Raw genomic sequence first — 14,661 nt, forward strand, 5'->3', positions numbered from 1 at the left:
TTGCTTCATTTTTTAATGAATTTGACACAGTAAATTAATTATCCTCATTAGAAACTTTGCTTCATTTTTTAATTATCTTGACAAAAAGAAAAGGAATCTCTGCATGGAACTTTGTTTCATTTTTTTACTAAGCTTGACACAAGAAAATGAACTCTTCTCATGGAACTTTGTTTCATTTTTTAATGAGGTTGACACAGTAAAAGAACCATCATCATAAATACATGTTTCATTTTTTAACGAGGTTGAAATAGTAAAAGAACCATCCTCATAGGGACCCGTTTCATTTTTTAATGAGGTTGACACAGTAAAAGAGCCATCCTCATGGAAACTTGATCATGGCTTCCAAGTGGAAGAAACACATGCCAAGGGACACTCCCCAATCATGGCTTCCAAGAGGCCTTCATCAGAAGGAAGAAAAATTCTATGGAAGGAACACATGTCAAGGGACTCAATAGGGATAAGAAAACCGAGTTCAAATTTACGCAGTATGGACACCAATTTGTTAGGCAGACTAATCCTTCTTGCGAACATGAAGGATCTTCCTAGATTTCAAACAAAACCTAGTAACACACATGAAAAGAATTTATATCTTTCCTTAGCTTATGACTGAAACATGAAACATGTAGTACGTGAAGAATCACTTACCTATTTAATGAGGTTCTTGTTGAAGTCCTTTCAGTGCTTTCCACAACTAAATTTTCCTCAATGCCTTAGAGGCTTTCCCAATGCTTTCCACAGCTTCTCCATGATGCTCCAAAAGAGATATACACAAAAAAAAACATTCAAAAGGATCAAAGCATATCAAATATAAAATCAAAAGTAAATGAAGCATACATCATACAATTGAATCAATAATCAGTTATAAACCATGTGAGTGATCAAGGAATCTCACAAATAACATAAAAACAAACACAATTAGGAAATAATAGTTGTTTTGTATTGAATTCAAAGGAGAACAAGCTTGCAACTGGGTTTCCTTAATGTCACAAGCCTCTTCCAATGGTCTCCCTTCGTTCCCTTGATGACAAGCTCTTCAGATGAAATATCAACAACACAAGTTTACAAAGCCAAGTCTCCCCCATCCTCTAGTCTTTTGCTCAGTTTATAGGCAAGAGGAGGAGGTTTCTAGTTCCTCTTCTCAAGGGATATGATACTTAAGAGGAGGAGATTAGTTCCATGAACCAAGTTATGAGGCATAGGTATGTAGTAGTTTGAGGTTTCTAGTTTGGATAAGGTTCCTCCATAAAATCTTCTAGAATTTATTTATTTATTTATTTTTATTTTTTCACTCGCGTGAATAAGATTGCACAATTTATAGTGGAATACAATGTGCAAAATTGCACAGGCCACAATGATAAAAACCGCACATGCACATGTAATGGCTAGGAAAAGTACGCACATGCTCAAAAATCGTTTTTAAGCAGTGCAACCCAAAATTCCTTTTGTCCCTGGTAATGTTTTACTTCAATCTTCATAGGGGATTCACTTGAGACACTCATCGGATGACAAGAGATCTTAATCGACAGTCTTGGTGAAAAAATATAGTGTAACAATAATACACACTAGTGTGTATTTAAAGATATTTTTGAACCCTTGGTGCATATTTTAGATATTGAAAGCATTGGTGGACACTTATATTGATAAAACACAGTAGTACCAACATTTGATAAGCACTATTTCTCTAAAAATATGTAATACACACTAGTGTGTATTATATATTTTATATTCATTGTTACATAATTTATATAAGGAAATCATTTGTGCATATTGCAGCTATATAAAAGGATTGACACATATATTACTTTGTGCATCACTATGTCTTGAAATAGTTACAATAATAGTAACATGATGGTAATGATATTTGTAGAGGGGAATATGCATTTGTTGTCATTAAGAGAATTGATGCTTTTATTAGAATTATCACACTAGTGTATTAGAATCACTAAATCACATTAATGCTTGAATATATCTGAACCACACCATTGAGTTCAAAGAAATATGATTCAACAATATGTTTTTGTGTTGATTTTCTAACAATAAATTCAATTAATCATCATATTAAAGATTTATATGATTATATTGATTTTTATCCTTTAATTATTGCATTTGGATAATCATTGCATTAATGTGGTGTATCATATAAGTAAATAGATAAGCTAATCATGTCTATGTTTATTATCATAATGTACATAATCCATAATATTTAATTAGCAACATAACATTTTATGTCATTGAACAATGCAATATAATATAAAATGCATTTTGTTATAAGCAAATCATAGACCCTTGATAATACAAAATGGGACAACATAAAGGTCCACAATAATAAAAATGTCAATATATTGTTATGATTATTAATAACATGCCATTTGAGAAAAAATGTATTATTTTAACAAACAAGGATTCATAAGTACACAATTTGTAACTTTCAATTTCAGCAATCATCATTTATCACTCAAACTTCTAGCATTACTTTAGTTGCTTGCATGCCTAATTTCTTCATCACTTATAGTGGACATTATACTTGGTATATTTGGAATGTTTTGTTAGTTGGCTTGATTTTGACATTCCTCCTCTTCATATTCCATATATAAGCATAGAAATACAATGTAATGAATATATCTACACTTACAATATTATGTACATGAACTCATAAATTGAAAAGCTATCATTTTAATGAGTATTCCATAAACAATATGCATTCTTGTGAAGAAATGCTTCATTCCATCTCTCAAGATTATGTTGACTCCACTCTATAATTTTTCCTTGCGAGTTTTATACATCATGGCAAACCATAGATATAATTAAAGGTTTCTTGTTATTCCATTATTATAAAATAAGGGAAAAACAAAATAGCTACTTGCAAATTGTTCAAGTAACCCTTGATACTCCAACATATAGTTGCGACCCATACTTACTCTAATGTCAATTAGATGATCATATGAATCTTCTTGATATGTTAGCTATTCATAAACATCCATGGGTGATTGTTGATTAATTAAAATATAAGCATCACAACGAATATGAATTATTATTGAAAATACAAGCACTCACAAGCTTTGTGATCGACCCTTTTCTACCCAGTCACCATATTATCTTATCCTATGTGTTGAATGAGTTCCATTTTGTCTTCTTTTTTCAAAAACAAAATAATTAGAAATTAGTATTCCATGTGATAATTAAACTCTTTTACATAAAGAAGTCAATGGATATTTATGTTACATGTACATTTTTTTTGTTATATCTCCCGCTTCTCTAAAATTATGTTTATTTGTTTGACCATCTCCTTGTACATGTTTTTCAATATCTTTGTTTTCATGTTTCAAATATCACTTCATTCCTCCTTTAAATTTTGTCCGTCTTTCCAAAAAGAAATAGACACAGTAAGAAAATTAATTTAATATTTATATGAAAATAAATATAGCAAAATATTAATTAGAAAATCTTTTAGACTAATATATGCATATTATTGAAAAGCATGTTTAGTAATGATAAAATTTTATGCTTATTGTAGAGAAATTATGTGTATATCTATAACTGCTCATGTAATTTACAAAATCACAAGACTCAAATCTACTCTACTACTCTACGAAATTCAATTCACAATCTAGAACACATATCATAAACATGCATCAAGAAATAACACACATACACAGAGACTTATCTAGGGGAAAGTAACTTCTTAAAACCCCTTCCTATCTGTATTACATTAATCAAAGAATAAAGATGAATACATATGCTTGCTCAAGGCTAAGCACAACCTGTGAGTGTATAGTCTATCCCCTTGCCTGGTTGATTGACTTTGGCCAACACTTAGCCAATTTTCAAGCCCTCTAAGATCCTATTTCCTTACGCTGTTCCTTGAGGAATTAGCCCTTATTCCTTAGGAAATTTCTTCAATTGGATTGCATAATATTTTTAGGCCGATCCTATGACTACATGCACCACCTGTACACATTGGAATAGTCTACAATTAATAGTACACTGCCTTGGAATCTCCACCTCAACTGGGTAACTCAAATTCTCTGCATGCAATAATTATTTTGGGCTAATTGATCAATTAAATGGATGATCAATGAATGTGACTGAAGTCACACTGCACAACATGACCTTCCACTAGTTCCTCTAACCGTTATAACTAGTTTAACTAAAAATAAATCAATTTAACTGAATTAGATTGCTATAAATTAGAAATCACTCATGCTTAACTGAACTTAAGTCTTCAAACTCAAATTAAATAAGCTAACAGGGTGACACAAGCCATGTCACTCAAGCTAACTCATCCAAGTTGTTTGTTGAAATGGAAATTCAGATTTTCTCTAGTTTGACCAAGGCAAATCAAATAGAGATTTTTCTTGCTGCATTTTCAACACTCCCTCTCAGCAAGAAGGGGATTATCAACTACCCCTATCCCGCCTCTATGGAACTTGAATTTACCATTTGAAAATTCCTTTTTCAAAATATCTGCATCCTGTTCCTCTCTTAGAATGTAATCTAGCAACATTATCTGCCTCTGCACACAATACCATAGATGGTGATACCATGTATCTATATTCTTGGATTGATTGTGAAAGACTGTATTTTCAAAGAGCTTGATGAAACTCTGATTATCGCAGTAGATCACAGTAGGATCCATCATCTGACCAAACAATCCAACAAGATTCTTTCTAATTCAAATTCCCTCAGATGCTGCTTGACTAGAAACCATGTATTCTACTTCTGCTAAGCTGAGTGCCACTGATGTTTGCTTTCTACTGTAGCAGGAAATCGTTGCGGACCATATTAGGGTCCTATATTTCATAGGATGACTTGATTGTAGCTGTAATTTTGTATATGAGATGTTGTAAATAATCTTCCATTCTGCAAATTTAGTTCCAAAGAAAAAAATAGAAAAAAAAGGGGATATATGTGTGTGTGTGTGAAAAGAACAAAAAATTAAAGTATGAAAAAGAAGAAAAAGAATGAAATACCCCATAAAAAATATGGACGCAAGAGAGCAAGTCAAAGTGCCACTCAAAAATAAAAATAATTGCATTACAAGTACCTTAAAAAATTTAGAATGAAGTGTTCAGCTTGCTTAAATGCTACATTGATTAGGAGAAGTAAATTAGTTGTTTTAATCACACAATTTAAGCATGATTAAGATAGATTAAAGAAAATTAGTTTAGATTAGTGAATAAATCAGCCACACAGTCTAATCATGGATGAATTAGAGTAAGGAGAATAAATTAATTAAACCACAATGTTTAAATGTGGTTAATTAAGTTTTAATGTGAAGTTTGATTGCTAAAGTTTAATCACAATTCAATTTGTAAATAAAGAGTTTTTGATGCGACGTATTTTTGTCACTATGCAATAAATCTAAGGCGCATGTTCCAACGACCCCATTCCACCCCACCTGGATCAAGGAAGGGGAATCAATTTGGGCCCCCCAAGCCCCTCCAATGTTTAATCACAAGGGGGGCTCTGAAAAGGTGAAATTGACTTGTGACATGGCAACTCCAAAGTACTTTGCACCCCCCTGCCTATTCCCGCTTACCGCTCTGTCCCCCATATGAAAATCATCGTTTGACTTTCCCCCTCGCACGACCATTGAACTTTGCTGCTCTCGCACCACAAAAATCTCGCTATGTGGACTCCCTCATGCCCACCATTCGCTCGTACATTAGTCTTTCGCCTCCACTGCTTTTCCACCACCTCATGCCTGCGAACCCCACTCCCCTTTCGCTAAAGTAACCTCCCGCCATTACTTCCCCCCAATAGAATGTTTCCATCTAACACTCCCGCCACCACATCAGCAAACCGTTGTTAATTAATGCTTGCCCGTTTCCTGTGGCAACAGACCCGCTCCGTTTAAACGGTTAAATCACAATGGTACTTTCGTTTTTTCTATTTAACCCACCAAAACCTGTTACATCTCCTCCTTTCTCTGTTTTATGATAACATGTAAAATGGAATTTGTAGTGAACGTTCAACCATACACAATATTCCCAGTGCCCAACTAGTTATCCAAGACATCTCTGTAACTAATCTGTATAACCAATCACCTGCAATCGAGTACCTAGCCTTCAATTTACATCCTAACATTAGATTCACCTATTTTTCCCGGGTAATTATGAATTTCCTGCTCTTTCATCTTCTATCATGGCACCTAAAAGCAGATCTAAATCCTTTAATGACAACCCTATGCTGCCCCCTACCATAGACCTAGATCACCAACCATTAGTGGAACAACAATACAAGATTGCTGAAACCAATTGTGATTTTGACCTGTATGAGCTTCACAATTGGTTGAAGAAAAAGTATCTTGACCCGAGTGATGAATTGGGCCTGTGAGAATCTTCCCTACCCAAATTCATCTTCCCATAGACAAATCACTTCCTAGAATTCGTGTGCCAATTTCGCGACATACCCAGCCAAAGGGAAATTGTGGCCCATAACGGTGACATCCTTTTCACGTCACTTCAGTAGCCATTACTTAGATGCTAGAATTACCAAATTATGACTCCCTGAAGCCATTTTCAGTAGATTCCCTCATGGAATTCTACAAAAACTTGACCTTCCCATAGAGAGCGAATATTTTTGAGATTTTTCTCCCAGAGGATGCCCAATTACCTAAGAAACCCCCCCTACTCATCCTCTATGTTCCCCGAGATGACTAAAAAATAAATTGCAATTATTTCATGTATACTTGACTATCAATCTGATCAGTGGGTTGATGAGGCCATTGTTTGTTTCCTATCACTCTTTACAACTAGTGAGAAACCCCCTACTTTCAATTACAGTGAGTTCATTGCAGAGTCAATTCATGACTAGCTCCTCAAGTTCTCTATTGAGGGGACTTTTAAGTATTCTTCAGTGTTAGTGTATATATTTCTTTACCATCAAGAAGATAGGTTTTCATTCCCTTTGCAGAAATTAGATGATCACAATAATCCACGGTCTGTAATCCTTTGGACCTTCCTGGTGAGGAAAAATTCCACCGAGTACACTTTCTCTGATTATGTTGATCAATTCCTACATACAATTGTCAACTTACTAAAGAGTGATGTAGAGCCTAGGATAGGATCAGAAATACAAATAATTCTACCTCTCAGTGAGCAAACTAACATAGGGGATTAGTATTTATACCAAATTATACAAAAATCAAAGTTTATGGGTGCGAGTTGCCACCCTACAAGCTTCCTAAGTTTGTTCTCTTGATAATATTCTCATTAGAATACATGAGGTAGATGGTACATATGGATGGCTTACATTTTGTTGCAGCAAATAAGAAGTCCTAGTTCAAGATCAAGGCACAGGTGGGACCATTTATTTGTAACACCAGGGCAACAGGTAAAGAGGAAGATTCACTCCTTAAACAAATGAACTTAAAATTGATCTTTACCTAGTCATATGACCCTTTTGGAATCATATCCAATCTAAGAGTGGAACAAAAAACCACTCCCTACACACAAACTCCAAGACCAAAGATAGAGAAGTTCATGAATTAAAGTCAATGGGAGGAGAACACACTACAAGAGGTAGAAGAACAAGTCATATCTACAACAACCTCACAGACTCCAATACCTCAAGAGAAAAAAGACAAGAGACCAAGGGAGGAGATTTCCCCTTCAGTGACAGAGATTATCTCATTCATAGTAGAGAGCTCTTGCTTCCTCCTTCCTAAGCTTCTTCATCTCAGGTTCTTCCATTTCTTCGGTAATATGTGCTTCGTCCTTATTTCTCTTGTTATTTTCCTTCCTAAGTTTAGTACAAAAGAATTTCTGATATACAAAAAGAAGCACAAGACTAGTTCTCAACCAGTTTTTAGCAGGAGGATGAGGGGCAGGCTACCATAGTCCTGATAGGCCATCATGCTTAGATATAAGAGGAGAAGATATCTTCATAGGATCTCCAGCTTCCTCAACTTCCCAAGATCCCCTAGATACAACTCAGACATCAAAATTGGTTCAGGATCAGGATGAACCAAATATCTTTTCAAAATGCAGAGAAATTAAGAAGACAAATGAGCAGCTCAAGGCCTCTACATACACCCAACTCTGGAAGAAAACAAACTCTTCACAACACATGCTTCTTTCAGCCTTTGATATAGAAAAGGGGAAAATGGAAATTTCATTTCTTCAAGCCCAAATTACATTTCCGAAGACTCCAACTGAACACAAGAAATCTGTTTTCTCCTTTGATGATGAGTAAATTCACCCAATCCACCAAACTGATTTGCATAAACAAATTGGAGAAATGTTGTATTCTACCTTGACCAACATTGCCATGACAACTTCCAAGTTGCAGGCCTCACTCAAGAACATACATTCACAATTAAAACTTGAAAATATTTCATCTTTGGCTAAGGAAACCCTGATTAAATCATTGGAGGACTTGGTAATTAAACTGGGGTATGACCCCAAAGATGTAAAAGAAACATAAGAGATTGTAAGGAGGAAAAATGTAGACATAGCAGCATTGAGGAAACAACTCAAACTTCCCTCCACTGAGGATCCCCAAGCTAAGGAAGTTGGGGAGCTTGACAAAGAAAAAGATATTGTGTTCAAGATAATAATTGAACAAAGTAGATAGATTAAGGATATGGAAGTGGAGATGGAAAAACTACTCAAGGAAAAGGCGAAGTTATCACAACTAGTTAAAGTGCCTCTAACAACAATCCCTATTTCAGTATCAACAATAGTAGGAGCATCTACATTGACCGCATCACTAACACAGAGTACAAAATCTCCAAATGAGTTAGTTAAAGCCATGGAAGACCTGTCCATTCAAGGGCATGAAATTGAAAAGTTAATGGCTCAACTTAAATCTCTGCAGGATCATAAACTAAAAATAGACAATTCTTATGTAGCAGAGTTGCAGAAAACTCACAGTCTCACCCTAAAGATTGAATAGTTAGAAAGTGAGTCAACCATGGACCAGAATTTGACACAGGAAAAGGAGACCATCTGGAGAGAGATTAATGAGGCCATCAATGAAATATGGCCCTCAATTCAAATTATATTTGAACAACAAGAGTTGATTAGGAAATCAAAAGAAGCAGTTGCAGAGATAAAGACACATTTGGGACAAAATCTTGGAGAATCTACAACGCTGATACGAATCTTAAATTCAAAAACAAAGGAGGAGTTAGAAGAATTATAAGTTGAAGATAGAACATAAACAATTTTAGAGATGAGAAGGGTCCTGACTAATAGGAACTTGATACTACAGTTAGAAAATAAATGTCACAACATGGAGTCTAGTGTCCAAAAATTTCATAGAAAGTTTAATGCACTTAATCTTAAAGGGCTGCCAGGACTGATAGGAAATGGAGATCAGTTGATCAGTTTAAAGGACTACTACCATAAGTTATACACTATTCCCCGAGATAAATCAAATTTTGCAGGCATTAAAGGAAGCATCACAAGGAAGGATTTTATGGAAGCTATAGATTTTGACCTGTTCATCAAGCACGAGATCAAGCACTTGTTTCTCATCAAGCCTAATTTTCAAAAGTATACTGAGGTAGATGATGCTTACAGGAAGCTAATAAATTTTTCTATCCCAAGTGAAGAGCGTTGGGATAAATTATGTGAATTGGAGGAGTAAAACAGTTTCACCTCCAACAACAAGACAACACTTCAGGCAAAGTCATCAAGAGCCACCCTTGAGGATAGTGCTAACAGCCACAACAGTTTCATATCTCCTATAATTTTGTTCTATGTTTGTAAAAAACTTTGAGATATTTTTTAATAAATCTTGATATTTTATGTTAATATATTTAGATAGAATTTGTATAAATACTTCAGAATTCAAAGTATTGATGTTGGGACTTGTACTGAGAAAGACTACCATTCATTATAAAGTTGTTCACTAAGTTTAAGTGGCCATTTTCATTAATACAAGAAAGTTGTTTACAAGATTCATGTGTCATAACTATATGGTGAAGTGCTTCTTGCTGTAACCTTGTTTTTTCTTTTGTTTTCATATGTCATTCAATTCTTTATTGTTTTTAAGAAAAATAAGTTCAGAATTTGTTTCAATACACTCTGTGCTAGCTTAAAGAAATATCAATGTTTTCCACTAAAATTTAAATATAGAATTTAGGTAACAATGCTCTATATTTAAAGTGAATCTTAATCTATTCTTCCCTCTCCATTTCACAAATTTCAAAGATCTAGTAGCATGCCTACCTTGCCCTGTTACACTTAAGCTTGATATTTCTGCAAATTGATCACTCTAAGCCCCTTTGACTCCATTTCCCAATGGATTTCCTTATTGTTCCAACCAAACCATTTTGAAAACCAAACTCTGAACTTTCACATCTAGCCTAAAATCTTATAAAGCAAACAAATCTAAATCTAATAGAGAGATCCCTCTTTGAAGCTAGCAGGGCTAGATCCTGGATTTCAAAGTGGTTCTGTGGTTACCTTTGGGTTTCTTTTGTATCTTAAGAAATTATGGAGTGCTAACATCTTGGCAACCATACTGGGGACTTCGAACAAAGCTGATTTGTATTAAATTTTTCCCTAGTAATTTTTTGTTTCAGTACTTAAAGCTATTTCTAGGCTTTGAGGCTTAGTAATATTTTTGATTTAAGGTAGTATTCCACTTCAAAAGCTGTATATATCTTATCTATGAATACTTAATAGTAGATATTCATCCTAAAATAATTTATACTAGAGTTAATCCAGATCCAAATCCACCGAAAATTGTAGATAATCTAGAAAAAATTCTTAGAAAGAAAAGTTTAGTTAAGAGTCAGGAAAGTAATAATCCTCTCCCTAGAGTTATTTCTCTTCCTGAAAGATTTGAAGATAATAGAAATAATAGAAGACATAGAATTGATTTACCATTTGAACATAGTCTATTTCGAACTAAATATGACAATTTTGTAGCTAAAACTGTTTTTGATGAAAACATCTTAAAACCTACATTTCAAAGCATAAAACTGTGAAATCAGACTGGGGATGATGTCATCAAATAATTTAAAAAAATTGAAGTGTTGGTGTCTAAACTAGATAAATCTATACATAAATATCTTGAATCACCTAAATCCTCACATTCTTCTTGTTAGCTCTGCTACAGTTCAAGGAGCTGAGGTAGACTCGATTCTTGGTTTTGTTGAAAGGAGATCCTTACCGGTCACTTTAACCTTCCCCTCCACCTCATCTGTCTCCCTTTCACCTCCATTTCCCGGGTCACTCGTTAAAATCCATATCATGCTCTTAACCTCGAGAGCGGAGCTCAAACTATCATATAACCTTATTCATGTGACCACGCGCGTTCACCAACTTTTCCCTACCACCACAACCCTTTTCCCGTGCACTAAACCCCGTTTATTTCCCCACCGTCCGATTGTTTGCCGCACGATCTGACATTAGTCGCAACCCCCACTCCTTCAAAACACCTGCACGTTAATCCGTGAGGAAAGCAATTTTCCTCACCACGCCTCGCGCGATAAATGGGATCGCGCCCCACTGTACGATTACCACCCGTCTGTCAATGGCGGTGCGAGCAATACCGCTCACCGCCAAAACCTTCCTCCCCACTCGTTAACCCCCACATACTTTAGACTCCTGATAACCGTTGGATCAGCTTGCATAAGATCCTATGGCCTGCATCTATCTCGATCCCACATCTCTCGATTCCTCTTGCAAAATGATCCCCGTCGTCAATTTTCCCAATCTAACGGTCGAGCGCCATGCAGTCTTTGTGTCCTCAACCATTCTGTACTCCCCAAAGGACGAGCATAACCAGTATCTAGTTCTCGAGCAGTTACTCCTCAACGAATGCATTTAACAGGAAGAATGGCCGAGAAGAAAAAGGCAGCCTCGGGTAGATTTCAGCATTTACCAGTTATGGAACTTCTTCCATACGACACTCCGCCTGCTCGAGAAGGACAACAGAGTATCTCAAAAGGTCAATTTTGTTCATTAAAGCACGTAGTTTGCAGTAGAGACCCATATTAGATAGTTAATGTGGTTGGTGGTCCATTATGACCCCTCCACACATAGAATAGCAGAGCATTTTTGAAATCAACCTCTATATATATCCAAAACACAGATGTGATGAGGGTTGATGGTTGTAGTTTTGATGTATGGTTCAACTTCTGGAGACTGTAACTATTGTGATACTTGCAGCGTCTAGTCTTCATTTTAAGCTAATACAAGCTTCTTTTGCTGTTAATTGATCACTTTCCATTTCTACTCTATTCTAGGCTATGCCTGTTATGTATTTTTCATGTACTCTTGATGTTTAGCATTAGAGGGGCTGTCATCCCACCTCTGTGTTAGAATCTAGTATGTATCATTGAATGTGCTATGCAAGTTTCTGTTTACTTAGTGCCAGAGAGCTGTCATCCTGTCTGTGCATTAGGAAATAGATTTGCAGACCTCTTTACTGGTTGCAGCCGACCATGACATTGTCTTGTGCATATTTTGTTGTGGTCAGTATTCTCCATGTTCACTTAATCCTCAAACTATGAGTAATTGTTGGTCTAAAGCCTTGTAGTCTGGGGGTGTTCACCCATGTCTGGAGTCAAGCATAGTAGAAGTGGTTATCTGGCTTGAATATGCATCATTCCTTCCATTCATCCATTTCCAACATTTTGTTGTGTTTGTAATGTTCCCGAGCATCTCTGAGTTACAACCTAGGAGAGTTTATTGGGGCGATAACATTAATTGGCGCCATTGCCGGGGATCAAAGATTGAAGCTTAGCTTCCCTGGGAGACGACACAGTTCCAGGTTTTGATGATAGGCAAGGCCTGGACACATTTTTGGTTGTAATCATCTATCTGGCGACTCCACTGGAGGAAGACCATCCTTTGACGACTCCACATTGCAGTTCTGGCTCAGTTTGTGAGGAATACTCGAAGAAATCCTCAGAAATCACTCGCTGAACCAGTGCCTGACCTTGAGAATATTGTCAAATCAAAGAAAACATCACAGAAAGGAGCATCAGGATTAGTAAGCCTAAGAAACCTTATGTATCTCTGCAAGAGAAGGTTATAACTGAAAATATATAGTTTGAAGATCTAGAGCCTAACATTGTTAGTGAAGAGTCACCTTCAGAGATTCATAAAGCTCCTTATTCAATTAGTTCCCCTTTGGATCTTGGTCCAAAGAAAGTTTCCCATACAGTCCATCATATCCCTGTGTCTTTGTCATCTATTCCATTGTTTCCCACCATTCAATCTGCTAGTATTCTCCCACATATCTTAGTCATGGTAGGCTAGCAAGCACCTACGAAGATAGAAAGAATTGTAGCTGCCAGATATGGACCTCTGGTCTTGCCCGTTCCTTTGAATGCTATGCCGGCAGGAGAATATAAAAAATATATGCCCAAGTTCACTGGCACATAGGGAGTAACAGCTGAAGAACACCTTGAGGCTTTTTATAGTTATGCTGATAACTTAGATATAAGTGAAAATGATGTGTGGATGAGAGTTTTTGTACAAAGCCTTGATGGAGAGGCTAGAAAGTGGTTCATAGAATTGCCACCCGAATTTATTATTGAAGCCTTAGATGAAGCATTTTTGAAGCACTGGGGAGATAAAAAGGACTTGCTATATTACCATACTGAGTTTGGTAACCTGAAGAGGGAAAATGGGGAATCATTGCCTAATTTTCATAAAAGATTCAATCGTATGTATAGTAAGATACCAGCTGAGGTAAAGCCTACCCCCACTTCTACCAAACTCACCTATGCCAATGCTTTTGACTCTGATTTCTGCCTGTTATTGAGAGAAAGAAGATGTGCCACTCTAGCGGATATGCAAGATGTAGCCCTAGAAGTAGAATCTAATATTATGGTTGCAAAAAAAATCAAAACGCATGCTGATAGAAGGAGGCAGAGAGGTGAGGCTTCTTCTTCCTCTACCTCATCTTTAGAGCCTAAATTAGATAAAATGACTAAAATGATAGAGTCATTGGCTGTTGAAATATCTAAGCTGAAGGTTGAGCAGAATTTAGGAAAGACAAGGCAGCAGAACACATTTGCTCCAAGAAATCCAAATCCATTTAGAAGAGCAAATGAACAGTTACAAATAATTCAGAGGGGTAAAGAAACAAATTAAGAACAGAAAGTTAAAGCTCCTTTCCAAAATGTAGTCATGGAGGAGGAACAATTTGAAGATGCGGATGAAATTCATTGCATGGAAGATAAAGGCAGTGCTGCCTTTTTGACATTGGCTGTATATGAAGAATCACTGCTGCAGGACCAAATAAGTCAAGAATGGGATAGAGAAGCTGTTCTACAAACTGAGGAGCAACAAAGATATAATCTAAGGTCGAATGCAAAAAATTTCAAGGATAACCCTGCCCAAAGAGCTGCTGTCCAAATAGAGTCACAGAATATTAGACAGAGAAGACCAGCAGCTGACCTAGTCATCCTCAAAGCACCAGTTCAAGAGGTAAGAGGTTCTGACAAATTACCTTCCTCTTTTAGCTTTGAGTCAGAAGTCCAGAAGTTAAAAATATCCGTGCCTCTGGTAGAGTTGGTAAAGAGTGAAGTGTTTAGAAAGCCTATCCTTGAAGCTCTTGAGCTGGAAACCACACATACCTCCACTGACTCTGTCAATTTGCAAGATGACAAGCCTGCAGTTGTGCTTAGCCCTATGATCAAACCTGCTGATAATAATTCTCCATCATTTTATGTCTCCTTGACCATTCATG

The sequence above is a fragment of the Pinus tabuliformis genome, chromosome 8 (assembly GCF_031772625.1).
Source record: "Pinus tabuliformis cultivar Carrire ecotype Pingquan chromosome 8, CPIR1, whole genome shotgun sequence".
Classification (NCBI taxonomy): Eukaryota; Viridiplantae; Streptophyta; class Pinopsida; order Pinales; family Pinaceae; genus Pinus; species Pinus tabuliformis.